The following is a 26,760-nucleotide window of genomic DNA, read 5'->3' on the forward strand; positions in this document are numbered from 1 at the left end:
TGTCCATTCTGATGGAAAAACTGCAATAAAAACATGATAAACTACCTAATTTGTTGTGATAGCAAACGGAGGCAGGGGTGGCCTCCCACCCCCACTGCCTGCCTCTGGGCACTTTGGTGGAACGTGGGAGTGGTCCTCTGCTGGTGGGGGTGGGTCCTCTGCTGGTGGGGGTGGTCCTCTGCTGGCTGCCTCAAGCAATCTGCTACAGGGTTACAATTACAATCCATGCCAATTTTGCCTCCAGTCAATATATCCATTTTTTGTTTCAATATTAAAAATGGTTTTAAATTTAACATCAAGGAGAAAAAGTATTCCATTTGCTTTACCAGGCTACAGGGCATGCCAAATTTGGACAGAAATAAATGAAAGGGAGCCAATAGCAAATATCCAGGCAATTTATTTTCTCTTTTTGGGGGTTCCAGTATTTTCAGGCCTCAGATTCACAGAGAGATACAAATATTAACAGCATTAATATTTTAATGTTTGTGAGTTACAGCAGGCTAATCCCTGACAAAATATATACAGAATCTTGCTAAAGAGGTAATTAGAGTACATTGATTTCAGCCTAATTTTGGTAAACATTTTGGTAAGTATTATCTGGCAGGAAGTTAAGTCATTTATGTCATTTATTGGACTAACTTGTTCTCTGATGCTTTGTGAGTCTCTTAGAATCTAAGAGAAATATTTGTCAAAGAACTGTTTTTGAAAAGGAAGGTGGCTGATGATTTTTACCATGGAGACCATAACTTCTTTGACGTGTACGTGAAGAATCTGAAATAACTTGGTTTCCATGGTAAATAGTAATTACAACAATCTGGTACAGAAATGTATAGTTCTGCCTTCCAGTTTAGCCGCTTAGTGGAATCTGCTAAATCAGCCAACTTTGTAAGTCACCCACCAGCATTTAAAGTGAACAACGGAGTCATTCATCTTATTTAGATTTTGACAGTTTGCTGTGATATCTGTTTGGTTCTCTATGAAGGGAATTACTTAAACCTGAATTCAAAGAAATTCCTACTAGTACCTTCCCTTGAGCCAGCATACATCTTTCAAAAAGAACAGTTTTTGGTTACTTCTTTGTGATGTAAGTTTACATAAAAAGGCTAGTATTAATATGACTGATACGACTCTTTCCAAAATTTATTTATTTTTTTTTTTTTTTAAGCATCCCACTTCACAGACTGAGAAAGTAGAGGCACCTTCTCTGGAGCAAGGTATTCTCCGGGAGCACGCAGAATGGCAGGGGTGTTCAGTGTTCAGAGTGTGTCCGGGTTTTGGGGGCAGCCTGGTCCACTCCTGCAGGTTTTCTTCCCTGTCAGAAACTTGGCTTCCATTATGCAGATATTGGAAAATTGTTTTCCAGTGAATGCTGTGCTCATGAAAACACTGATCTCTGTTGAAGATTGCATCACCAGCCAGCAAGCATTTTTAAATTAAAATGTCTTCAGAAACATTAGAGATGTAGAGCACAAAGACCAAAAAGAGAGATTTTCATTAATAATCATGTAGAAAGTCCTTAGTATTTTTTAGGAAAGAACCAAAAAAAAAACCAAACCAAAACCCAACCAAAACCAACCAAAAAAAAAAAATTAACTATTTCCTCTTAGTAAATTAGAATAAATATGTCATAAGAAGAGAAAGTTTGTCTATTTGGATCATTACTGAATCCACAATGCTAACTCAGAGCAGGCATTCGAGACACGTTTACTAAATGGACACACTGAACGTGTCAACTCTTGAGGCACCTATTAGGCTCTGGGAAGACAAGGCCCACCAGGAGGCCTCTCAGTCTAAGTGGCGCCATGAAGTGGGTGCTTCCGCTCCACACAGCTATAATCTGAGGCAGCTCCAGAAACCTGGTAGAAACAACACGTTTGAATGGAACCCAAAAGGACCCAAAGGCACAAGCACAGGGGAAAAGCAGGCAGTTTACCTTCTCAGCCTGTAAACTCTGGCACATGACTGCGCCTCGCTTGACCCTCGTCCACTGGACCATGGGAGCTCCCTAGGACCAGGCTGATGCTGGGAAAACCCAGACCTACTAGATGAAGAGATCTGTCTTGCCAGATATTAAGAATTATTTTCAAGTCTTAATAACTCATACAGTTTTCTGGTATAATATAGATAAATTGACCAACTGACAGCTTAGAAACAAGCTTATATGTGGATTTTTAAAAAAGATTTTATTTATTTTTTTTGAGAGAGAGGGAGAGGGAGGGAGAAAGAGAGGGAGAGAACCATTAATGTGTGGTTGCTTCTCAAGCATCCTGTACTGGCCTGCAATCCAGGTACGTGCCCTGACTGGGAATCAAACTGGTGACCCTTTGGTTCGCAGGCTAGCACTCAGTCCACTGAGCAACACTAGCCAGGGCTATATGTGGATTTTTTTGATATATGACAGAAGTAACATTATAAATCAATGTAAGAAGGATAGAATAGCCAACAAATGCTACTGGGACAACAGGATATCCATATTGGAATAAATCTCAATCTGTACTTCACATCTAAATGCAAATTTAGGACCTAACTAGGAAAAAAATCACTTTAACTCTTAGAAGGACACATGCTACAACAGGGATTAAATTTCAGGGTATTACACTAAGCATAATAAGCTAATCCCAAAGGCAGATAGTGTATCATTTCACTCACTGAGGTACCAAGAGTAATCAAATTCATAGAGACAGAAAGCAGAATGGTAACTGTCAGAGGCTGAAAAGAGGGAATGGAAAATTAGTCTTTAATGAGTAGAATTTCAGTTCTGCAAGATGAGAGAGTTTGGGGGATGGATGGTGCTGACAGATGCACAGCAACATAAATGCACTCAAAGCCACTGAACTGTACACTTAAAAATGGTTAAAACAGTGCATTTTATATTATGTATATTTTACTACAATCAAAAAAACTCTAAGAAAAAATATAGCCCTGAATTAATTAATTCAAAATAATTAATACTTTAGTTACTGGATATAAAAAGTCTACATACAAAGTTACTAGATAGAAAAATAGATTTATTTTTTACTTTATAGTAGCAACTGGTAGGTAGAAAATTAAAAAATTTTAAAGGATACCATTTGCAATGCATAACAGTATGAAGGCTTGGGAATAAATCTAACACTAAATGTTAGAGTCTATGGAGAGAATTTTTAAAGTTTATTTAAAATATCAGCCCTGGCTGGTGTGGCTCAGAGGACTGAGTGCTGGCCAGCGAACCAAAGAGTTGCCAGTTCGGTTCCCAGTCAGGGCAAATGCCTGGGTTGCGGGCCAGGTGGTATGTCTCTCTTTCTCCCTCCCTTCCCCTCTCTCTCTAAAAATAAATAAAATCTAAAAAATAAATTTAAAAGAAGTCAAATAAGACCTAAGTAAATATACAGGGATTGGAAGATTCGATACTGTATTGATAAATGTTGAGCTACTGATCATGAAGAAGTAACTGGTACAGAATTTACTCTCCTACCATAAACAACTAGAAACCTGGATAAAAGACTGCAACGACAGACAGGAAAAGACTCTGATCTCTGAGAAAAAGAAAACAGCTTCCTATCTGGTGACAATTTTGAGATTACAGCAAAGGGAAGGAAAACTCAAAGCACAGTGGTTTCACTAAACTGAGGAACTAGAGACTGGGTTTTTAAGAAGGGAGGGAGCTTAGTACCAGAAAGGAGGGAGTTAAACAGAGAAAGAACTTTAAAAATCTGCAGAGTCTCCTTGAATCTTTGGCTGAACACCAATCTGAGCATGCACAGAATGAAACTCCACAAGGCTTAGCAAAGAACTTCCACCAGAGCTGTAAGCTGAGCAACTCTCATAGTACACAGAGGACTAGGAGATGTTCAAACTCTACCCAACCAGAGTAGATCAGCCTCCCTAAGAAGCCACTGAGCAATCAACAGAAACTCCAGAGAGGTTAAAGTTTAGTATTAAAGTTAACTAGCCCTAGAATAAAGGCCATTCTAGCAACACTCTAACAAAGCTTAAAGTAAACCTTGAAAATATCAAGTTGATCCACAACTAACCTAACCACTAACCTATGCCAGAACTTCAGCACTCCTTGAAAAAAGACAACAAAATGAAAACACTTAACAATGTAACATGATACCTGATACCAAATTAAAAAATCACTAGGCACAAAAGACCCCAACAATCTGTGAACCAGAAAAGGACCTTAAAATGGTATGTAAAATATGTATAAAATATTATAAAGTGTTCATATGTACATAATACATGTGCATATTTCATATTCACATACATCTCTCTCTGATCCTACCCTTTTCACTTTGACTTAACTTCAGTGCTAATGCCAGATTTCCTGATAATGCAAAATCAAACAAAAGCAACATAATTATTAGTGAGTATTAAAGAAGCCATCCTAGTAATTTTCCTTATTCATATCTATCCAACCCTTTAAGAGTAAAATAAATAAATAAAGGAAGCTAAACATTCCTCTCCCTGCATTCCCAGTATATTGTCCCATGTCCCAGGGTTATGCACCCAGTAGCGTGCTGGAACTGGCTCTTACCAGTTGATAAGAATCAATGGTTAAATATTTAAGATTTTGCAATTCAATTGCTAAACTGTTGGTAGCTTGAAACCAGCCATTTCACTGGAAGTATTTACACTACAGAAACCCACAAACAGTACAAATCAGGGCTTCATTTCAGCATGCGGATGTGCTAGTACACAACGGTGTGTTTTCTGGATGAAGAAGCATCTCCTAGAAAGTCAGCAAACTGTGGCCTACAGGCCAGATCTATCCCGCCACCTGTTTTAGTAAATAAAGTTTAAAGCCTAAAATATTTACTATCTAGCTTTTTTTACAGGAAAAGAAATAATAAACAAAAGCTATATTGAGCAGAAGTAGTAGTTGGACAAGCCAAATAAAAATAACTGAAATTTGAACAGAATTGATCAGAAACTTCCATCTTAGAAAAGTTATTTTTACATATTTTTATGCACTGAAAGCCTACAATCTTACAGCTATTTTTTTCCCTACAGTCTCAGATGCCTAAAACTAGTATAATTAGGTAGATAATCCAGAAGGTACCATCATCAAATACAATCCCTTCATTTTTGGTTTATCTAAGCAGTTCTGTATAGACATTTATTATTCTCCAATAATGTATATCCAATGATGGTGCCATACTCTGGTTTTCTGACCTCAAAGGTCCTACCAACCATGGTCATACATAGTTTTTGTTTGTTTTTTAATTTCAGTCATTAGTGTAAGAGAAGATTAGGCATATAAATCTAAATTTCCAGCATCTTTTGAAAAATCAAAAGATCTGGAAACATGAGGTCTAGATTCCTGTGACGAGATGCAGCTAACTCACTTTGGAAGGGTCACATAAATTCCCAAGGGACCCATCAATTCCTATTAATTTTTGACACTTGAAACATTCCCGACTCACTCATTTATATTTCTTGTTTCAGCACCACCCTCTTCCATCCCACAGGCAACCGTTCTTCCTCTAGATTTCTCAGTCTCCTTAGCGAGTTCTTTTCGTTCATCCATCTTTTAAACATTAGTATTTCTTACGGTCTCATTTTTGGCTCTCTTCTCATCTCCTTCTGTAATTCTAACTGGACAACCTCACCTATACTCATGACCTGGATTTGAACTATCTCAATAATAGGCCCAGTGATAAGGGTTAAGAGCAGGGACCTTACACTGGTAAGGTGGGCCGAGAATTTTCAGAATTTTTCTTCTCTAGCCCTGACCTCGTATCTAAAACCTTGATCCACATTTCTATCTATCGACATCTCTCAGCAAACAAGATGATATGCCCAACACTAAACTATTATCTTTTCCCAAAATCTGTTCCTCATGACTTCCTCATATTGTTTTTTAATAGATATTTATTTTATTTCATATTACTTTTTTTATATATATAGAGAGAGAAACGTCAGTCTCTTTCCCCACCTATTCACACATTCATTGGTTTTTCCTGTGTGTGGCCCTACCAGGGATTAAGCCCGCAACCCCTGTGCATCGGGATGACACTCCAACTAACTGAGATACCCAGCCAGGCTACTGTTCCTCATACTGTTAGTGGCACTGTAAACAACCCCATTATCTCAGACAGACTCTTGGTATTCACCTTAGACTTTCCTCTCCTTCTTACTTATATCCAATTTGTTTGAAGTCCTATCAATTTTATTCCATTGATATGCTTCAAAAATTCCCCCTTTTTCATTTCCATTTGAATCATTTAGTTCAGACATACCTCATCTTCATGTAGGACTATAATAACCTCTTGTGTCCATGCTTCTTGTTTTGACCTCCTCCAGAAAGTGGCAGTGGACGCTTTCTAAGAGTGCAAACCTGACCGTGGCTCTCCCCTGCTTAACCTCCTCCAGTGACTCCCCGTCCCTTATAACATCAAGTCTAAGTTCCCCTGCATGAAACAATAGGACGCCCTGTGATCTAACTTCTGACCACCTTTACAGCTTCATTACCCACACACGTGTGTCTTCAAATACCTGGCACGATTTTTAGTGACTGAGTCATGATCTTTTTTACCTTCATTGTTGCACTGAATGTTTTTTTCTGCCTGGAGTGGATTTTTTTTCCTTCTCCCATCTGTTTTTTTAAAGTCCTGCAGAGACTTTAAACCTAGTTCCAATGTCACATCCTCCAGGGAGATTTCTGTCATATTCAGTCACTGTGAAGTGTCTTGTTCTCACCTGTCTTAGTGAACTTTCCACATTGTTCTAATGATTATTTATTATAGTCAAAGGAGGCAGGTAAGCTGAAGGCACTGTTTTTCCTTTAATGGTGATGAGACAGTGTGCCAGCTCCACTGTCTCAACTGGTGTATAGTTCAAGGCTTCTTAAGTAGGGCTCCTCAAAACCCCAATTGTTTTTTAGCAGTGGTTTATCACTTACAAACTATTCATTCCTCATCATAACTTACAATTAAAAGGTATTTTACTATTTTACCCTCACCCAAGGACATTTTTTCATTGCTTTTAGAGAGAGAGGAAGGGAGAGAATCATCTATGTGACAGAGAAACATCAATTGGTTGCCTACCATACACGCCCAGGTTGGGCTCATACACATCCAAACTGGGAATCAAACCCGTAACCTTTTGGTTATAGGACGATGCTCCAACCAACTGAGCCACACCAACCAGAGCAAAAGGTATCTTTATATACAAAGAACTTTTATCAGATTAAGTCAGTATTTCTCTTTTGACACATTCTTAAAGATCTATAAGAGGTGTTTACAGGAGGCCTGATCATTTCTCAACATTGAAAACCACCATTCAGAAGGGCTGGCTAAGACCTTTATAACCATGTAAGTTCTCCATGAAAATTTAAGTGACCAAAACAGAAGAAAACCCACACCATTAACCTCATTATCACTACCCTAGTTATGGGTTGACTCACGATCACCTCTCTGGAGGTTTAGGTCAGTCTAAACAAAACTGACACCTTATAGCTCTAGCTGGCTGTGGCTGAGTGGACTGAGTGCTGGCCTGCAAACCAAAGCGTCACTGGTTCAAATTCCCAGTCAGAGCACATGCCTGGGTTGCAGGCCAAGTCCCCAGTGGGGGGCACGTGAGAAGCAACCACACATTGATGTTTCTCTCTCTCCCTTCCCTTCTTTCTAAAAATAAATAAGTAACCTCTTTTAAAAAAAATTGACATCTTATAGATTCCTGCTTCCTAGCTCAGAAATCTGAGAAGCTTAGGCACAGAATGAAGCGGGGATGTTTAAGAAAGTAATCTGATTATCAGCATTCTAATCTGAATTAACCCTAAGAACCACAATAACATGGAAAGACAGGAGAGCTCCGTGGAGAGAGAGAAAAGCATTAGCTATAAATATAAGTTTAACGATCTGAGTGTGAGTTATACACAGGTCGGGCCCTGGGCATCCCAGTTAACTACACTGAGGGCATCTTCGGTGACCACTGTTGAAGTGGAAATACATTTCCTTCCTTTTCTGACCCCACGGAGCCAATATCAGAATCCAAGCTATTCAGCGAACAACACGCTGGAAGTAGCTATTGGGCGAAGCACAGATCAGATGTTGCACCAAACTAACTAGTCAGCTACTTCACTCACCTTTGCCTACCTACCATGCGTGACAACTGGGCCTGGCTATGCCTCTGGAGTGGCCCCAAGTGAATAATGCATCAACCAACACATTCCCTTTTTCATCCCTCCACCTTTTTTATTTTCCTCGTTAAAATGTTTTTCTTGAATCCTGCTTCCTTTTTTTCCTCATAATTTACAGGCCCTATCTCCTTTGGGGTCTTTAAAGTCCAAGGCTATTTTCCACCTCCATTCCAATTTTCCCTGGCTCGCTAAAGAAACAGCAGGTCATTCCTTAAGCAGATATTCCATGGGGGCATACTGGGTGCCAGACACTGTGACCAGGAGAGGCTTAGTTCCTTTGTCAGGGTGGTCCCTGACCCGAAAAGTGAACATACATATTAAATCATTATAAATTATGGTAAATAGCATGAAGGAAATTAATAAAAGTGGGAAGAGCAGCACTAACTTAGATAGGATAGCCAAGGCATATAGATTTCTCTGAGGAGGTGGCGTTTAAGCAGAGAGCTGAACGATGAGGAGGAACTGGATACGCAACGGATGTTGGTGAATGTTCCTGGCAGAAGGAACAACATGTTTAAAGGCAAGAAAGATCTTGACCTGCGAGAGAAGCTGAAAAGCACGGTGTGGCGGGAGCGCAGTGAGAGAGGAGCACGATGCACGGGGAGGATGAACTGGAGAGGATGGGCCCTGCTCACATCAGGCCTAATGGGCCAACGTAAGGAGTTTGACTTCTCAGAGCCAGGGGATAGCACGAGAGTAGGAGTTTTTGTGTGTGTGTTTGTTTGTTTCATTTTGTTTTGTTTTGCAGGGGAATGACATGATCTAAGTTAAGAGGATCACCCTTGTAGCTGCAGAGAATGCATTGGAAGGAGACAAAAATGAAACCTGATGGAACAGCTAGGTACATTGCTTTTCAACATTCATGTGCAAACAAGTAACCTGGAGATGTTGTTAATATGCAGTTTCTGCTGTAGGGGCTGAGATGCTGCTTTTCTACTAAGTTCCCAGGTGCTACTGAGGCTGTTGGTCTGTGGATCACACTCTGAGCAGCGGGCTGCTGGGAGACTGTAAGTATCCAGGTGAGAGAAGACAGTGATTCAGGACAGAGTCATGGCAACAGAGATGGTGGACCCAAAATCCCTTTCATATTGGATTGGGCAAAGTTGTAACCTTCTCCTCTCACCCCCCTCTCTTTAAAATCAGAATTTTCACATAGGGAGGATGAATTTGAGGTCAAAAGTTCTCAGTAGGACTCATGCAAATGCTCATGAAACTTCTGGACCTGACGATGCTGAAAGAGCATTTCTTCTCCTGTTACAGTCCTCCTCTAGTAACACTTACTGGCGCTGCCGTCCCCGACCACCTTTCCTAATTCCTGGGGTTCTCCCCTACCCTATGGGAAGCACATAATTAATAATAATAATCGGAACAATTCTCAAAGTGCGGTTCCCCAGAACTGCAGCATCAGCATCCAAGGGGTATTTGTTAGAAATGAGAAGTTTTGGGCTACACTTTACACCGACTGAATCAGAAAACCGCGGGTAGGGGTGGGGTTTCCAGCAATGTCTTAACAAAACTCTCCAGGTGACGGTGATGCTCATTCAAGGCTAAGAACCATCAAACTAGAAGATTAGAAAACATTAGTATTAGCGGACATTAACATCATGGATCCAGGATCTCCCAGAGAAAATTTGTCAGGAAGATGAGAAAAAGAAGATACAACAACTTTAACCGAACACACTAGCATGACTGAAATACACAAAAAGAGGCCATCTGAGCCTCTTAGATCATGTGCACGGGCCGCTTGCTCTATGACAGTCTGCCCCTTCTGTGTGCTACTAATATAACAAGAGGCAAAAAGAAAGCAGGGGGAAAAGGAAGTCCTATCTTCTTCGATTTAAAATAAGTTGTTTAATAATTTTCAGCTTACGTGAATATTTGATATTTGCTCTTGTCGTTGTTCCTCTCCTTTGTACTAGAAATAATTATGAATTAGGGGTATGAGAATGGAGGAATTTAAGAGTCATCCAAGGAACTTTTTGAAATTATACAGGGTGAGCAAAAGTAGTTTTACAGTTGTCATGCAGGTTATGATTTAAAATAGCTTTATTAACTCAACAAGAATAAACTCTGTTTCATGTACTTGCAACTGTAAACCTACTTTTGCCCACCCCTGTATAGCGCCCATCTAGTCCCCCAACTGAAATGCGGATGTAGGAGTGGACTGGCACATGCACCTGGGAAATCTTTCTTATGATTCTAATCTACTTACATCCTCACCTCTCCCCACATTTCCACCAACACCTTAGCCTCTTGTCAATGGAGGAGGAAGTATCAGGATCCCCACATTTACCTTCTGTCCCCCAGTACCTACTATCATGAACCCACTATGGTGTGAGGTAGGGTCTCTATCCTAATAGAAGTAATTTTCTACAGAAAAGAAACAACAAGTGAAAAGTATTAGACTAAACCCAATCAAGTGCTATATTGTGTGACAGAGGCTTCGGGATTATGAAATTTGGAGAAGGACAAGATCTAGGGTTCCTACTCATTTTCATAATGTTATCTTCTCATCTTGGAATACTGGGGCCAGATGGTCTAAGCTACCAACAGGACTAATATGTACTCACATTTCACTCAGACATATGAACAAAAAACAAGAAGAGTAATAGCAGTCACGTTATGAGACACACCTGAAAATTACAGATGAGTTAGGGCCAAGGTAACCTAAGACAAAAAACAAGAAACGTCTTTTGATGAAGAGCTGCCTTTGAGCTTGTGTGTTTTTCCATTCCTTTCCTGTTGCCTGATTCTTTGACATTTTGTTTCTTGTTTATTCTTTTAGCAGTGGATAAATAGGACAAGGGAAATAAAGTTTAGTGTAACTTATATTGTACTCTTAAATAATGGATATGGATATGAAATCCAAGATGTTATTATTCAGTGAAAAAAACAAAACCTAAGGTGACTATAGTGTGTATATATGTACTTTCTGTTAAAAAGGTGAAAAATAATATTTATATTTATGCATAACTGTTTTCAGGGAAATACTCAAGAAACTGGTAACGCTGCCCCTGAGAAAAGGAATCGGGTGACTGGTGGACAGGGTGAAAAAGGACAGTTTTCACTGGATACTCTCTTATTTTTTTTGAATTTTTAAACCATGCGTCTGTACAATCTATTTTTAAAAAAATAAACAGCATTTTAAAAAACTATTGGCTAGGAAGAGATTTAGGAATTTCAATCCTTCTTCTAAAGAAAGCATTGTTTTGAAGTTTAAAAAACCCCACAAAAAACAGACGTGGCTCCAAAACCCTGTCTGCTACTTACTAGTTTTGTGACCTTGGCCAAGTTCCTTAAGTTAGCAGAGTCTCATTTTGAACATTAATAAAATTGATATAACAAAAGCTACTTTGTGAGGATGAGACATTATATAAAACTGCCTTGTGCTTACTAAATGGTAGCTATTCTTCTGTGGATTTCAATTACCCCTGCTATCCATTACCACCAGTTATGACTTGGACGTTGATTAAAGGAAACCTGAGGTATGAATAAGGTCTAAGAGAGTCTTAATTTACAGATATCGACTAACTACCTGGGGGAGGAGGGGAACCAAACATTTTTTAAAAAATTGTATTCAGGTGCTTTTTGGGTATTTGGGTACAAAAGTTAAAAGGCTTTTTAAGGCTTCTTAAAGACTATCCCAAGAAATCAAGCAATGAATGGCATTTAATGATGGCCACCTCCATAACGCAATTTTACATTGGTTCTCTCTCCTTTGCTTCACCCACCCCCTTTTTCTACCCCTGTTTGTTGGAAGTGCTCACTCTAATAAAGTAATAGCACATAAACCTTTGCCCCAGGCTATGTATACTTTCTGGGAAACTCGAGCTAAGACAAGCCTGCCTAATCCTACCGAAGAGTCTAAAACTGTGTAGCAGATACTACTGGTGCCCTACCCATAGGTCTTCAGGTCTCAATATTTATAGGGCTTGCTTTCTGGACTGCCGGCATTTGTACCTCTAGCTTCGCTAGTGGCCTTTCTCTGCCACCCAAAACCAGTATCTCCTCCCAGTCTGTGGGTTGTCTTTTAATTTTCTTGATGGTATAGCAGCACAAAAGGTTTTAATTTTGATAAAGTCCAATTTATCTCCTTTATCAATTGTCCTTTTGGTGTTGTATCTAAGAAATCACTGCCTAACCCAGGCTCACTAAGATTTATTCCTTTTTTCTTCTAGTAATTTTACAGGGCTTTTTGGGTTGGGTTTTTTTTTTTTTTTTTTTTTTTTACATTTAGACCTATGACCCATTTTTGTGCATAGTTGAGGTAGAGGTCTAATTTTATTCTTTCACATAGTGGATATACCAAGCACCATTTGTTGAAAAGATTATTTTTCTCCATTAAATAGTCTTGACATCCTTGCGGCAAATCAACTGACCATAAATTTAAGGATTTATTACTGGAATCTTCATTTTACTGCATTGATCTACATGTCCATCCTTATACCAGTAGCACACTTTTTTTTTTTTTTTTTTTTTTTTTTTTTTTTTTGAGAGAGAGAGGGGAAGAAAGGGAGAAAGAGAGGGAGAGAAACATCAACGTGTGGTTGCCTCTCGTGCGCCCCCTTCTGGGGACCTGGCCTGCAACCCAGGCCTGTGACTGGGAATGCAACCCTGACTGGGAATCTAACCAGCCAACCCTTTGCTTCTCAGTCCGGCACTCAATTCACTGAGCCACACCAGCCAGGTACACTATCTTAATTACTGTAGTTTTGTAGTAAGGTATGAAATTGGGAAATGTGAGTGCTCCAATTATGGTCTTCCTTTTCAAGATTGTTTTGGCTTCCATCTTTTGCTTTTTAATTTATACTTTTTGGATCTTTTAAGAGAAATACTTTTGGACTCCAAAACCATAACATATTTTTCTATATGGTTTTCTAAAAGTTTTCTTGTTTGCCCTTCTCATTTAGATCTTTGATCTATTTGGAATTTATTTTAATGCATGGTAGGAGGTAGGGGTGTAATGCCATGCTTTTAAACTATACTTAAACTTTTTTAAAAGTACTTTCTTCCACTGATTCACAAAGCAACACTGCCATAAATCAAGTTTCCACATAGTTGGGTTATGTTGGGTATTCTGTTCTATTCCATTGGTTATTTTTTTCTGTCCCTGAACTAGCACTACACTTCCTTAAGTACCATAACTTTTTTAAAAAAGATTTTACTTATTTATTTTTACAGAGAGGGGAAGGGAGGGAGAAAGAGGGAGAGAAACATCAATGCGTGGACATGCAAGAGATTCATCAATTAGTTGCATCTCACACGCCCCCAAATGGGGACCTGGCCTACAACCCAGGCATGTGTCTTGACTGGAATTGAACTGGCAACCTTTTGATTTGCAGGCAGGCACTCAGTCCACTGAGCCTCACCAGCCAGGGCTAATTACCATAACTTTTCAAAAAGGTAACCTGTAAGACAAATATCCACATATTGTTCTTCTTCAAGGGTATAATTTTGGCTCATATATAAATTGTATGTACAGTTTAACAAGTTATACACACACAACTTTGGATTTTGATCAGAATTGCATAGACTCTATAGATCAATTTCAAAAGAACTAATTAAAAAATATTTAATCTTATCAATAACCATGATACATCTCTTCATTTACTTAGACTGAGCCACAGAATTGTAGAGTTTCAGGGGTATCTTTCATATCCTGAAGTCCATTTAGGTCTTCTCTCCTTTATGCCTCCTGTCTTCTGCCTGAGCTTAAAGAGAATGGTTTCAACATATCAAATAAAGAATAATGTTAACTGCTGGATTTGGTAGATAAGCAATATTTGATTAAGAAAGTACCTTCTTTGTTGCTTGCCTAAGAAGCGGTTTTAAAAAAAATCATGTATGTTGAATTTAACCACTTTTTTTCCCTAAAATAAACTAATCCTGGGTTTGTGAGATACACCCATCCTGGTAATGACGATTATCTCTTTTATACACTGTCTGATTCCATTTTCTACCTGAGATTATTTAGGATTTTCACTATGATCATAACGGATTCTGTATTGTCTTAGTCTGGTTATACTGGTATAGTGATATATTGGTATCAAGGTTTTACTAGCTTTATAAAAAGAGCTGGGGAGTTAATCCTCTTTTTCTATTCTCTGATATAGCTTGTACAATATTGGAATTGTATGTTCCTTGGCTGATAGTACTCTGCATCTGAAGTGTGCTTTGCAGGAAGATTTTAATTTACTGACAATTTATTTCATGGCTGAAGAACTACTAGTCAGAGATTTAATTTGTTCTTGAGATAGCTTTCTATCAATTTTGATCTCCTTTTTAAGGTCTTTTAGCATAAACATGTTTATAATATCTTAGTATGTTTTCAATGTTGAAAGCATTTCTGGCTAAATCCCCTTTTTCATTCCTATTATTGTTTATTTGTGCAGCCTCTTTTTCTTTGATCCACCCTTCTAGAAGTTTGCTGCTTTTATTATTCTTTTACATTGGCCTGTATAAATTTGTTTACCACATCATCACTTGCTCCTCTTATTTCTACTGTTTTCTTCCTTCTATTTTGTTTATTCTGCTATTTCTTTTTTAACTTAAGTTTTATGCTCTGGCCATTAATTCTTAGCCTTTCTTCATTTGTAATAGAAGCATTTAAGACAGTAAGTTTCCCGCTAAGCTCTGTTTAGCAGTAGTTTTTCACTTACCGAATTCCCATTTGGTTCTGTTTTCCTAGTTTCTGTTTTCTGCTAAGATTCCCCATCTTTTCACTTACACTTTTAAAGAAAAAGTTCATCTCTTCCTTTAAACCCTTCAACATACTTATAATAAATGCTTTGAAGTCCACATCTAATTATTCTAACATCTAGAGTCATCTCTTTTTCTACTATTTTGTTTCTTAATTAAGGGTCACATTTCCCTCCATCTTGAATTACTTGTCTAGTAATTTTTTACTGTACATGAAACAATTTTGACTGTTATATTGTGAAGAATTGAATTTATTGTCTTTCTTTAAACAGTGTTGAGTTTTATTTTGCAGGTTGTTAATTGCTCTGGTTCACCCTGATCCTATTTTGGTTTTGTCCTTAGTCCTAGAGCATAGACTTTATTAGAGTTTCAACTGAATGCCCAAGACATTCAACAAGATCTCCCCATAGAATGGAATTTCACAGTCTTCCTGCACTGGTATTTCGGTTAACCGCTCAGTCCCCTCACAGTCACTACTGGTAGGTCTGACATGGTCTTGCCTTACACATGTGTAGCCAAGCACTTAGCCATAGTCCTGAACATAAGCTGCCCACAGACCTCTGAGAATCCCCGCTTCGCAGCTCCATCATTTTGGGCACACTGACCCCCAAATTACAGCCAGCTCAGCAGCCCAAACTCTGACTCCTGCCTCTTCTCCCTAGCAATATTGCGGCTCTGCACTAGCACCCACCTCCCTGCACCTCACATCAGAAGGTGCTCCCACTCAGAAAAGTCAGGGCAAACATAATGGGCACATATTGATTCTGTTTCTTTAATACCTCTTGATTTGGTCCACTATGTCCTCCTCTTCTCTGCCAACCCCCTAATTCATTTCCTTCAACTGCCTCTTAACTGGTTTCACAACATATATTACTTGTGTGCTATCCTCTCCTCCACACTGCACCTACTGCCTAGAATGCGCTTTTATAAATGAAAGTGATCACTTTCCTGCATAAATGTATAGAACAAAAACCCAACAAACCTAAAATTTCAATGGCTTCTCATTATTCTCAGAATAAAGACTAAACTCAAGAAGGCCCCTGCGACCTGGATCCTGTCTCTACACTGTGGCCATGGTAGCTTTCCTTCCAGCACTTCAAAATGAATTAATTCAGTGCTGTACTCTGCCCAAACCGCTTTCGCCTGCACTCTCTGCTTAATCAACTCCTCATTTTTTCTTGTTTTAGCTTTGATATCTCTAAAACCCAAACAGGTTAAGTAATCCCCTGTTGAAAGCTCCCATAACATCCTGTCCTACTTTTGCAAAATCTCTCTGCATTGTTGGTCTCCCTTGCTCTCTTATAGTAAGTTCCACCAGGGCTGAAACTATCTCCACCTTATTCCTATCTGCGTCTCTGGTTCCTAGCACAGTGCTTGGCATATGGTAGGATCTTAATATCTGGTGAATGACCAGCTCACTAAAAGAATGAGTAAATGAAGGATGCTTGAACAGGGAATTTGTGATATCATAGACTGTTAAACAAAGCCCCGACCCTCAGGTAGAAATCTAAAGAAATTCTCCCTGGGGAGGATGATTAGCAATTAACAAGAACATTCTTTCTGAGGGCACCATGGTGGTTCTTTTATTATTTATTTTTCATTTGCTCAGGTTTCTGCCTGGAGAAACGAGGCTCAGAATTTTGGTATACTCAAAACATACGCATAAATGCAGATGAAAGATTGTGTGTGTGTGTGCACGCACGCGCGCTGTCAACGAGAGACTCATTTTATTTAATTAATTTATTTATTTATATTGTTCAAATACATTTGTCTCCATTTTCCCACCACCACTTTCCCCTGCCCCACCCACCCCCACCTCTCACCCTCAATCCTTCCCCATTCTGGCTTTGTCCATGGGTCCTTTAAACTTGTTCCTTGATTTGACCCTCTTCCCCTTCTTTTCCTTGTTACCCTCCTCTCTCCTTCCCTTTCATTACAGTCAGTTTCTTTTTTCTTTCAATGTTGCTGGTTATATTTTCCTTGCTTGTCTGTTTTGTTGATTAGGTTCCACTTATAGGTGAGATCATATTTGTCTTTCACCCCCAGGTATTTCACTTAACATAATGCTCTCCAGTTCCATCCATGCTGTCACGAAGGGTAATAGCTCTTTTCCTTCTTTCTGCTGTGTAGTATTCCATCGGTTCAATTCCCAGTCAGGGCACATGCCTGGGTTGCGGGTCTGGTCCCCAGTAGGCGACATGCAAGAGGCAAACTACACATTGATGTTTCTCTCTCTCTCTTTCTCCCTCCCTTCCCTTCTTTCTAAAAATAAATAAATAAAATCTAGCCCTGGTTTGTGTGGCTCAGTAGAGTGAAAGATAATCTGTGTCTCCATTTTTCAGATGAGGAAATTGAAGTTCAGAGATCAAAATTACTGTTGTGGTCTCAAAACAGTTTGGTGACTTTTGAATTATAATGTGCCATATGTCTTCTGTGTTTGACACTGAGGTACGGTCACTGTTCTAAAAGTGTTTTTATGATTTGATGAGGCCTATGATTAAACAGTCTGATACTGATAATGAATCATTCCACATCCTAAAAATGTTGCCAAATGAATGTCAGCTTAATGCAGTAATCCTTCCTTCCTGAGGTAATGACATTGTTCTCTAAAGATTTTGCCTCATAGCAGATAGATCATAAGGAAGGTGAACTAAATTATGAAAACAAAACTTTTTATGCACCAGACTTCCAAGTGGTCTGTGTCACGAAAGCGCAATTCTCCGTCAATTTGTAATTCTCTTTTCTTTGGCCACAGCTCTTCCAACACAGTTTTCCAGCACCGTCATGCATTTTCCTTTAAACATTATGTTCTAGTTGTGTGACTAACACTGACAAATTTTTCTGTGACAAGAATCTCCTTCATGCTTGACCAGCCTGTCACCACTTCCGCTAAGTGCAGGGCGGTTCTAAGTGAATGATCTTCAGAGACATTCCTCCTTGGTGTCTGGGTGTGACCTCACAATCTAGCCAAATAACTTTTAAAGAGTCCAGTAAACGCTTTGGGCTGAACAGGATGATTTCAGTTTTTCTTCTTCAATCACAATTACCTAACTGTTAAGACTCTTGGTCATATTAAGGAAAAACTGACAGAATTTACTCAAAATGTTTGTGCAATGTAGCCTAGTTCTATGGGAACAGAAAGTAAACCACTGAAAAAACAAACTTTTTTAGTGTGGAAAACTCATGATAAGTATGTGATAAGAAGGGTCTTTATTCAAATTGTACCTCACATCTGGCCAATTACTTGAAAAAAAATACCTAAAGTATTTTTTAACTAACTCTCTAAAGTTCAAAACTTTTAAATTGCTTGTGGGTATAATAGTTTGTGCGCCTTACTATTTTTTTCATTCTCAACACAATAAAATGCTATAAGAACTAAGGTTATATTTAATAAAATCATCATTAAGTTTTACTTTTTAATCTAATTTTTATAGAGAATTTATTATATACCTAATCACTTTAAAGAGAATGATAGAAAGGGGGATTTAAAAAGTTAGGCATGATTAAGAGTTTAACAAATAATTGGAAAGATAAGACTAAAACACACAACACAGTTATGGATAATAAACAACACTCTCTAATCAAAGCTGGATCGTATGGTAGCTGGAGTTAGTCAGGATGTTAAAACATTGTTTCTGAGAAAGTAATTTAGTAAAATCTTTTTTACTTTATTTTTTTAGGAACTTCAAACTATCTATTAAATTTTCTATCCTGATTTTTCATCCAAAATACAGAAATAAAATCTAGATACAAGTTCTACAACCAAGGCTACATTTTGTTTTTTCATGGAAAATTTTAAACATATACAAAACCAGGAAAATGCATCTTCATGTACACATCACCAAGCCACACCAAGTTTTATTTTCTTAGAATGCTCTTTCTACAGCGGTATTCACAAGGCTCACTTTCTCAGAATTTAACTCAAATCATCTCACAAGGGCCTTCCATGAACATTCTATTTAAAACTGTACCCCCAAAACTCCTTTTACCTTTTTTCTTTCTTATTTCTCACCAAGACATTTCTTACCTTTTATCACATTATACTTTTTAAAATTATTTCATTATCTGTTTGCAACCCAATAAATTATATGAAGGGAAGGACTCTCAAATGCTTTCTTCATTGGTATATTCCACTACCTATAATAATGTGTGATACATAAAAGCACTTAATAAACAAATAGATAAACTACATGTCAGATACTTAGAGACTACAAAGAGATTGGTAATAACAAGGAAAATCTAAAAATGATTCTCTACCAATCTGTAGGCATAATTGGTTTTATAGGTGAATTCCAGCAGATAAGGTGAATCACATTATATTTCACGATAGACGTGGATTCATTTCCTGGGGTAAATGCTCCTACATATTTTAACGTTTGGAGTTAATAAAATGGCGTAGCAGGATGAATGCTGTAGTTCTGGGAATGCTTTCCAGGTTTTCCAAAACTGACTAGCACTTCTTAAAAGAAAAGCAGCAATAATAAAACAACTCCTTATAGCTAAAAATGGCTTTATTAAATGTATATTTAAAATATTGTGTTCAGTCCTGTTTAAACAACATATATATGGCATAATTTGTAATAATCAAGTGTACCTGTAGTTTTTCTGGCTGCCCAAAACCTGAATCCCCATTTTGGGAATTCAACAATGTATGACTCTTAACAGGAGGCAACTGTAAGGCCAGAATGTTGGTTGTCCCAGACTGTGGGCAGCAGGGAGCCTGCCGTCGCTTGAGTGTAGCGCTGTGACGGTGAGTATGATGGCATGAGGCTGCTCCCATAGCATGGCCTCGGCTGTGTTCTTGGCTGCCTACACACTCTTGGCCTCTCGTTTTCTGAGCCTCGTTTTCCAGCTTCCCACTGATTCTGTAAACTAATAATTCTTCCGGAGTTGGTTTCTTTTGCTTGGGAAGCAAGAACCCGACTACCAAGGAGTAACTATTAGCAGCTATATAATTTGCAGGCACAGCATCAAGGAGAAAATCAGTCACCACTGAAGGACTAAACAACAAGACCTGAATTTATAATATGACAATACATACCATAAAAGGACCTTGCTTAGAGTTAAGATATTTTTCCACACCACACATTTCTCCCAAGTTTGATCTTTTGCTTCCTTCCAGGAATTTCTGTCATACTTAAGTATTCCCTAACTTCACACATGTCTCCCTATGCTTAACTCCCATCTTTCATTTGTAGTATGAAACACTTTCAAAACGGTGTCATTATGTAACATGATCTATTCAACAGTAGGAACGCTTTAAATTTGTGGCCTAATGTTATAGAAAGCAAATTACTAAACTATTTTATTAGCTTAAGTTCAAAAGTCTATGAAACTAAATATAACCTCACCTATAAGAAAATTAAAATTACCTGAATTTTATTTGCCTTATGGAAATAACAATGCCTACCTTATTTCACAGTATTCATATAAAGATCAAATGAAATAATGTATGAACATGTTTAGAGAATTATTTTAAGCTATATTCTGCATTACTTCAAATCTTAAGACACATTATAAGAGACATGATTAGTTTACATACCACTAAGAAAGAAACAATGTGGGCAATTAAAAACTAACACATGCTTCCTTATCACTTGGAACTTTTACTTAATACCTAGTAAAAGAGCCTTTTATACTTAATTGTTATATCTAATTCTTGTGCAAACATTAAGAGAAAAACATGAGTGAAATAAATTGGTTATGGTACTCTTAAAACTTCTCATTGAGTCCAACATTCCCAAGTCATTTCTTGCCTCAACCATGGATAACCATGTATTTCCACATAATATCATTATCTGTGCCTTCAAAAATGTTGGTGATATAGAATTTCTTATAAGAATCCATAAACTGTTTTTCTGATTTAAGATGGCAGTGTAAGAGGCTCCTGAACTCAGATCCATAAAGAATAGTTCCCTCTCAGGGAAATTCAGAAGCTAGCTGAGTGACTCCTACAGAGCAGCAAACAAGAAAATACCCACATTAAAGTGGGCAGAAGAGGCTGAGACACAATCTCACCGTGAACCCGTGAACCCCACAATGGGCACAGTGACACACCGACACACAACAGGAGGGAACTCACAATTCCCAGCATTTCCCTTCGGAGCAAAGGGTATGTACGGAACCCACAGCTCACACCACGATTTCTAAGATTTCCTCCTGAGATATGGGCCCTGAAAATACCTCGCTTTGAAAGCCAACGGGTCTTGCACCTACAAGACCCACAAGGCTATAGTGAACTAAAAGACAGCTTTTAAAGGGCTCACAGAAAGTCACCACAGCTCACCACCCAGGGCCCAATGCAGACGCAGCAAAATGAAAGGCTACCAGTCTTTCCACGAAAGAAGCTATTCGCTTACCTTAATAGCTTCAGCTTGAAGAGCAAATGGAGTTTGTGCGCATGTCTGGCACAATGGTTTTTGCATCTGCCACCCAGAGGATGCTTCTTGATTGCCGGGCTCTGGTGGCCAACAAAGGTTATGTTGGCACATCCCACAAGTCTGTAACAAATAGTAGAGAAATAATCCTTAACCATCTATTCCTCCAGAGCACGGCACGGAGGCAGCAGACAGAAATATCCAGTCTTTCTGTGAAAGAGGCTATTAGTTTACCTTAACAGCTACAGCCTGAGGGGCAGGCATCTAATTTAACACACCTGTAGGGACCTACTACAATCCTCTCCAGAGACTGGGTAGGTAGCCAGACATCATCTTTGTGCCAAACCCAGCTCCAGGGCACTGGTGTCTCCAAGGAAGGAGCTTGTAGACAACGGCAAAAGAAGAAATAGGTCTTAATTAGCTAACCAACCTCCTCTTCCCACCAGGACTCAGTACAGAAGGAGCAGGCAGTAATGCCCATCTCAAAGTCTTTCCCTGAAAGAAATATATTTATATATTTTAAAAGAGGCTGCTTGAGGATTTGGCTTCCAATCAGCCTGTATCTAGGTGCTGCCCAAAATCTTATTCTTTGGGACACTGATAGGTCTTGGTACACCTTCAGCTACTGGAAACCACTAAGAACAAAGAAGGTTGTTTGGACAATCACAAAGGTTTGAGAGACAACTGAGAGCTCTGGGAGGGTTGAACTATAAGTTTCATCTCCAACAAGAGATTGTTTGTTTGAGACTAAGAGGCCACTGTTTTATCTATCACACAGATACAAGCACAGAGAATCATAAAAAATTAAGAAATAAAGGAATACATTCCAAATAAAAGAACAAGATAAAAAACTCAGGAAAAAAACTAATAAAACAGAAATAAGTGATTTACCTGATAAAGAGTTTAAAATACTGATTATAAAAATGCTCACTGAGTTCAGGAGAACAACAAAGTGAGAATTTCAACAAAGAGACAGAAAATATAAGAAAGTACCAAACAGAAATCACAAAGCTGAAAAATTCAATAATTGAACTGAAACATTCTAAAGAAGGGTTTGCCATCATACTAGATAAAGCAGAAAAAAGGATCAACAAACTTGAAGACAGGGTAGTGAAATTCATCCATCAGAGGAGCCAAGTAAGTAAATAAATAAGTAAAAAAAGAGGGATGATAGCTTAAGGGACTTATGAGACAATATCAGATGGACTAACATTCACATTATTGGAGTCCCATAAGAAGAAAAAATGGAAAAGAGGGCAGAAAATTTATTTAAACAAATAATGGTTGAAAAATTTCCTCACCTAGGAAGGAGACAGACATACAGATCCAGGAATTCCAGAAAGTTCCTGATAAGACGAACCCAAAGAGACTCACACCAAGACACATTAAAACTAAATTGCCAGAAGTTAAAGTGGAGAGAATCCTAAAAGCAGCAAGATAAAAACAACTTATTATATACAAGGGAGCCCCCATAAGACCATCAGGAGATTTTTCAGCAGAAACATTGCAGGCCAGAGGGAGTGGCAAGATATATTCAAAATGCTAAAGGAAAAAAACTGACAACTAAGAATACTCTACCCAACACAGCTGTCCTTCAGAACTGAGAGTTTTCCAGACAAGCAAAAGCTGAGGGAATTGAGCACTGCTAGACAGGCCTTATCACACATGTTAAGGGGACTTCTTTAAGCTGAAATGAAAGGGTGCTAATTCCAGTCTTACTGATTCAGTTTACAGGTACAGAAAAATAAATGACAGCATAAATCTCACTGGTAAAGGTAAATATAGAGTTGTAATGGTTGCGGTTAATCACTTATAAATCTAGTTATGAAGATGAAAAGACAAAAGTACTCAAAATAACTATACAAAAATGTGTTAACAGATGCACAGATAAAAATGTATAAATTGTGACATCAAAAACATAAGATGTTTGAAGGGAGAGTACAAATGTAGAGTTTTAGAATGCTTTCAAACTTAACTTGTTAGCAACTTTAAATAGATTGTTATAAATAAAAGATGTTTTAGGTAAGCCTGATGTTAACCACACAGCAAAAACCTACAGTAGATGCACACACACAAAAAATAAAATAAAAATAAATAAATATATAAATAAAGGAATCTAAGCAGACACACCACTACATAAAACCACCCAGTCACAAAGAGATCAAAAGAAGAAAGGAACAAAGGATTACAAAACAGCCAGATAACAATAAACAAAATGTCAAAAAGTATGTACCTATTAATAATTACTTTAAATGTAAATGGACTACATTCTCCAACCAAAAGGCACAGAGTAGCTGAATAGATAATAAAACAAGACCCATTAACATGTTGCCTATAAGAGACTCACTTCAGATGTAAGGACACATACTCATACAGACTGAAAATGAAGGGATGGAAAAAGAATATTCAATGTCAGTGAAAACCAAAAGAAAGTTGAGTTGGCCATATATACATATACATACCAGACATAATAGACTTTAAGACAAAATTGTAATAAGAGACAAAGAAGGTCATTGTATAATAATAAAGGGGTCAATCCAGCAAGAGAATGTAACATTTACAAATATTTATGCATACAAGATAGGAGCACCTACACATATAAAGCAAATATTAACAAATATAAAGGGGAAATAGATGGTAATACAATAGTAGTAGGGGAATTTAATACCCTACTTTCATCAATGACTAGATAATCCATTAATAAAGTCAATAAAGAAACCTTGGACTTAAACAATAAATTGAACCAACTGATATTACAATTCCATCCCAGAGCAGCAGAATACGCACATGTGGAATATCCTCTAGGATAGGTCACATATTGGAACACAAAATGAGTCTTAATAAATTTAAGATCAAAATCAAGAAAGCATTTTTTTCAGACCATAATAGTATGAAACTAAAAATCAATTACAAAAAGAAAACTAAAAAATTCACAAACGATGGAGATTAAATAACATGTTACTGAACAGCCAATGGAGTCAAAGAAGAAATCAAAAGAGAAATCAGAAAATACCTTAAGACAAGTGAAAATGAAAGTACAACATACCAAAACTTACGGGATGTAGCAAAAGCAGTTCTAAGAGAGAAATCCATAGTGACAAATGTCAACATTAAAAAAGATCTCAAACAAACAACACAAGCAACTAGAATAGAGTAATAAGCTAAATCCAAAGTTAGTAGACAGAAGGAAGTAAAGACCAAAGTGGATATAAATGAAATAAGGACCAAAAAGACAATAGAAAAGATTAATAAAACTAAGAAGCGGTGTTTAAAAAAGATAAAATTGACAAGCCTTTAGCTAAGACTCACCAAGATAAAGAGAGGACTTAAAATCAGAAATGAAAGAGGAAACATTACAACTGATACTAAAGAAATACAAAGAACCATAAAGTGACTACTATGAAAATTACATGACAACAAATTGGACAACCTAGAAGAAATGGATAAATTCTTAGAACCATATAAACTACTAAGACTGAACCATGAAGAAACAGAAAATCCAAACAGACTGAATCAGTCAGACTGGATCAGTAATCGAAAAACCCCCAATATCCAAAATATATAATGAACTCATACAACTCAATAGCAAAAAACCAAACAATCTGATTTAAAAATGAGCAGAGGATCTGAATAGACATTTTTATAAAGAAGACACAGAGATGTCCAATAGGTACATGAAAAATGTGCTAAACATCAACATTCATCAGGGAAATGCAACTCAAAACCACAATGAGAATATCACCTCACACCTGTTAGAATGGCTATTATCAAAAAGACAAAAAATAATAAATGCTGGTAAGACAGTGGAGAAAAGGGGACTCCTGTGCACTGTTGGTAGAAATGTAAACTGGTGCAGCCACTCTGAAAAACAATATGGAGGTTCCTCAAAAAATTAAAAATAGAACTACTATATGATCCAGCAATCCCACTTGTGGGTATTTATCACAATGAAACAAAGTCACTATCTAGAAAAGTTATCTGCACCCCCATGTGCATTGCTGCATTATTTACAATAGTGTAGACATGGAAAACCGCCTAAGTGTCAATGAACAGATGAATGAATAAACGAGGTGGGTGGGTGGGTATGTGTTTGTGTGTAAAAAATCTCAATTTAAAAATTTATAAAATAAATAAAAACTGTTAAAGAATACACCAATGATTCCATTAAAACAGAAGCTGATATTGTCACCAGTCTATGTTGGGCTCCTCATGGCAAGCACACCAACAGGCAAAGAAGGGGGCCGCTTTACTGGCTGGGTGACTGAATTTGACTATTGAGGAGAAATTGGGTTCCTCTGGCACAAAGTGGGCAAGGGGGAGAATGTCTGGAGTGCAGGAGATCTTTTGGGGTACTTCTCAGAACTCCCGTGTTCTGTGGAATTTTAAAATTCTTTCACTCTTCGCTCAATTATAAAATGTATAGGATTCTGTTGCTCAGAAGAAACTCATTAAAAACATAGAGCCAGAGTCTGATAAGAAAAGGTTAAATATTTCTTAAGATTAGTGATGTTTATTTTTATGTCTCATATATTCTTTTGTACGTATGGATAAAAACAAAGATGGATACAGAGATGTGAATGCCATCAGCTTCCTGACGTTTTCAGTTGTGAAAACGCTTGAATTGTTAAAAGAGTTAACTGAAATTTAAATCTCACAATCAAAAAAAGTTTGTGGTAGACTATATATGGTGTTAATTCTTTGAGTGCTATTGTTTAAGAATACTTTGTATATTTATTCTACAAGGCAGGAAAGGGGAGTTACTAGCTATGTAACTTTGGTAAATTACCTAACATCTCTGAACCTGTTTATTAATCAGGAAAATGGGAACACCTGCCACTGATGTAAAAACGCTTTGGAAATGGGAGCTCGGAGAAAAGTCATTTTTCTTCTCCTAACCCAGGGTTTCTCAATCTCAGCAGTACTTACATGTCAGGCCAGGTAAATATTTGTTGTGGGGTGTTGTCCTGTGCACTGTAAAACGTTTAGTAGCATGCCTGGTCTCTACCTGCCTATATCCTCTACCACCTGGAAGGATACCAGGAACAGCTCTATCCCAAGCATTGCCAATTGTCTTCTGGGAGACAAAATCTCTGCAGCTGAGAACCACTGTCACAACCCCGTGTTCGTCCAAAAAAAAAAAAAAAATTGAGGGAGAACTACACAGCCTCGAAGGAGTAGAATAAAGGCTCAAAGAGGCTGGATTTTTGACTCAGAAAATGGGATAAGGAGCTTCAGCTGCCAGTAAGCAGCCAAAATTCAAATTAACGGACGGACTATTAAGGAAAGGGACAGCAAGGGTCAAATGAAGAAGGCAAGAGGCCAGTCCTTGGTTTCTGGGAATCCGAGGCCCACACTAGTTACCGCTTACAGCGCTTAGCTGACTCCTACGTAGAATTATTTCCACTAAACCAACATACCGACGCCGCGGGGAAGGCCGTAGGGAGCAAGGTCAGAAGTCGGCCTCCCGGCCGCCGGGGAATGACTCCCTGGGCTGTCCCGCCCCCGCCGGGCGCGTGACTTAAAGCTTCAGGCCCCGCCCACGCCCCGCCCCCGCTGCGCACT

General features: G+C 38.1%; 1 long non-coding RNA gene across 1 annotated transcript; it reads right to left on the bottom strand.

Annotated features, from left to right (window-relative positions):
* Positions 1-1,272: 1,272 nt before the first annotated feature.
* On the bottom strand, positions 1,273-26,685 carry LOC129066029 (uncharacterized). The gene is made up of 3 exons (XR_008528637.1): positions 26,616-26,685; positions 21,181-21,321; positions 1,273-1,442 (listed from the first exon to the last, which is right to left on the bottom strand). It is a non-coding gene; the product is annotated as an uncharacterized LOC129066029 (long non-coding RNA).
* Positions 26,686-26,760: the final 75 nt, after the last annotated feature.

The sequence above is a fragment of the Pteronotus mesoamericanus genome, unplaced genomic scaffold (assembly GCF_021234165.1).
Source record: "Pteronotus mesoamericanus isolate MK-2021 breed Mesoamerican mustached bat unplaced genomic scaffold, CSHL_Meso_final contig_182, whole genome shotgun sequence".
Classification (NCBI taxonomy): domain Eukaryota; kingdom Metazoa; phylum Chordata; class Mammalia; order Chiroptera; family Mormoopidae; genus Pteronotus; species Pteronotus mesoamericanus.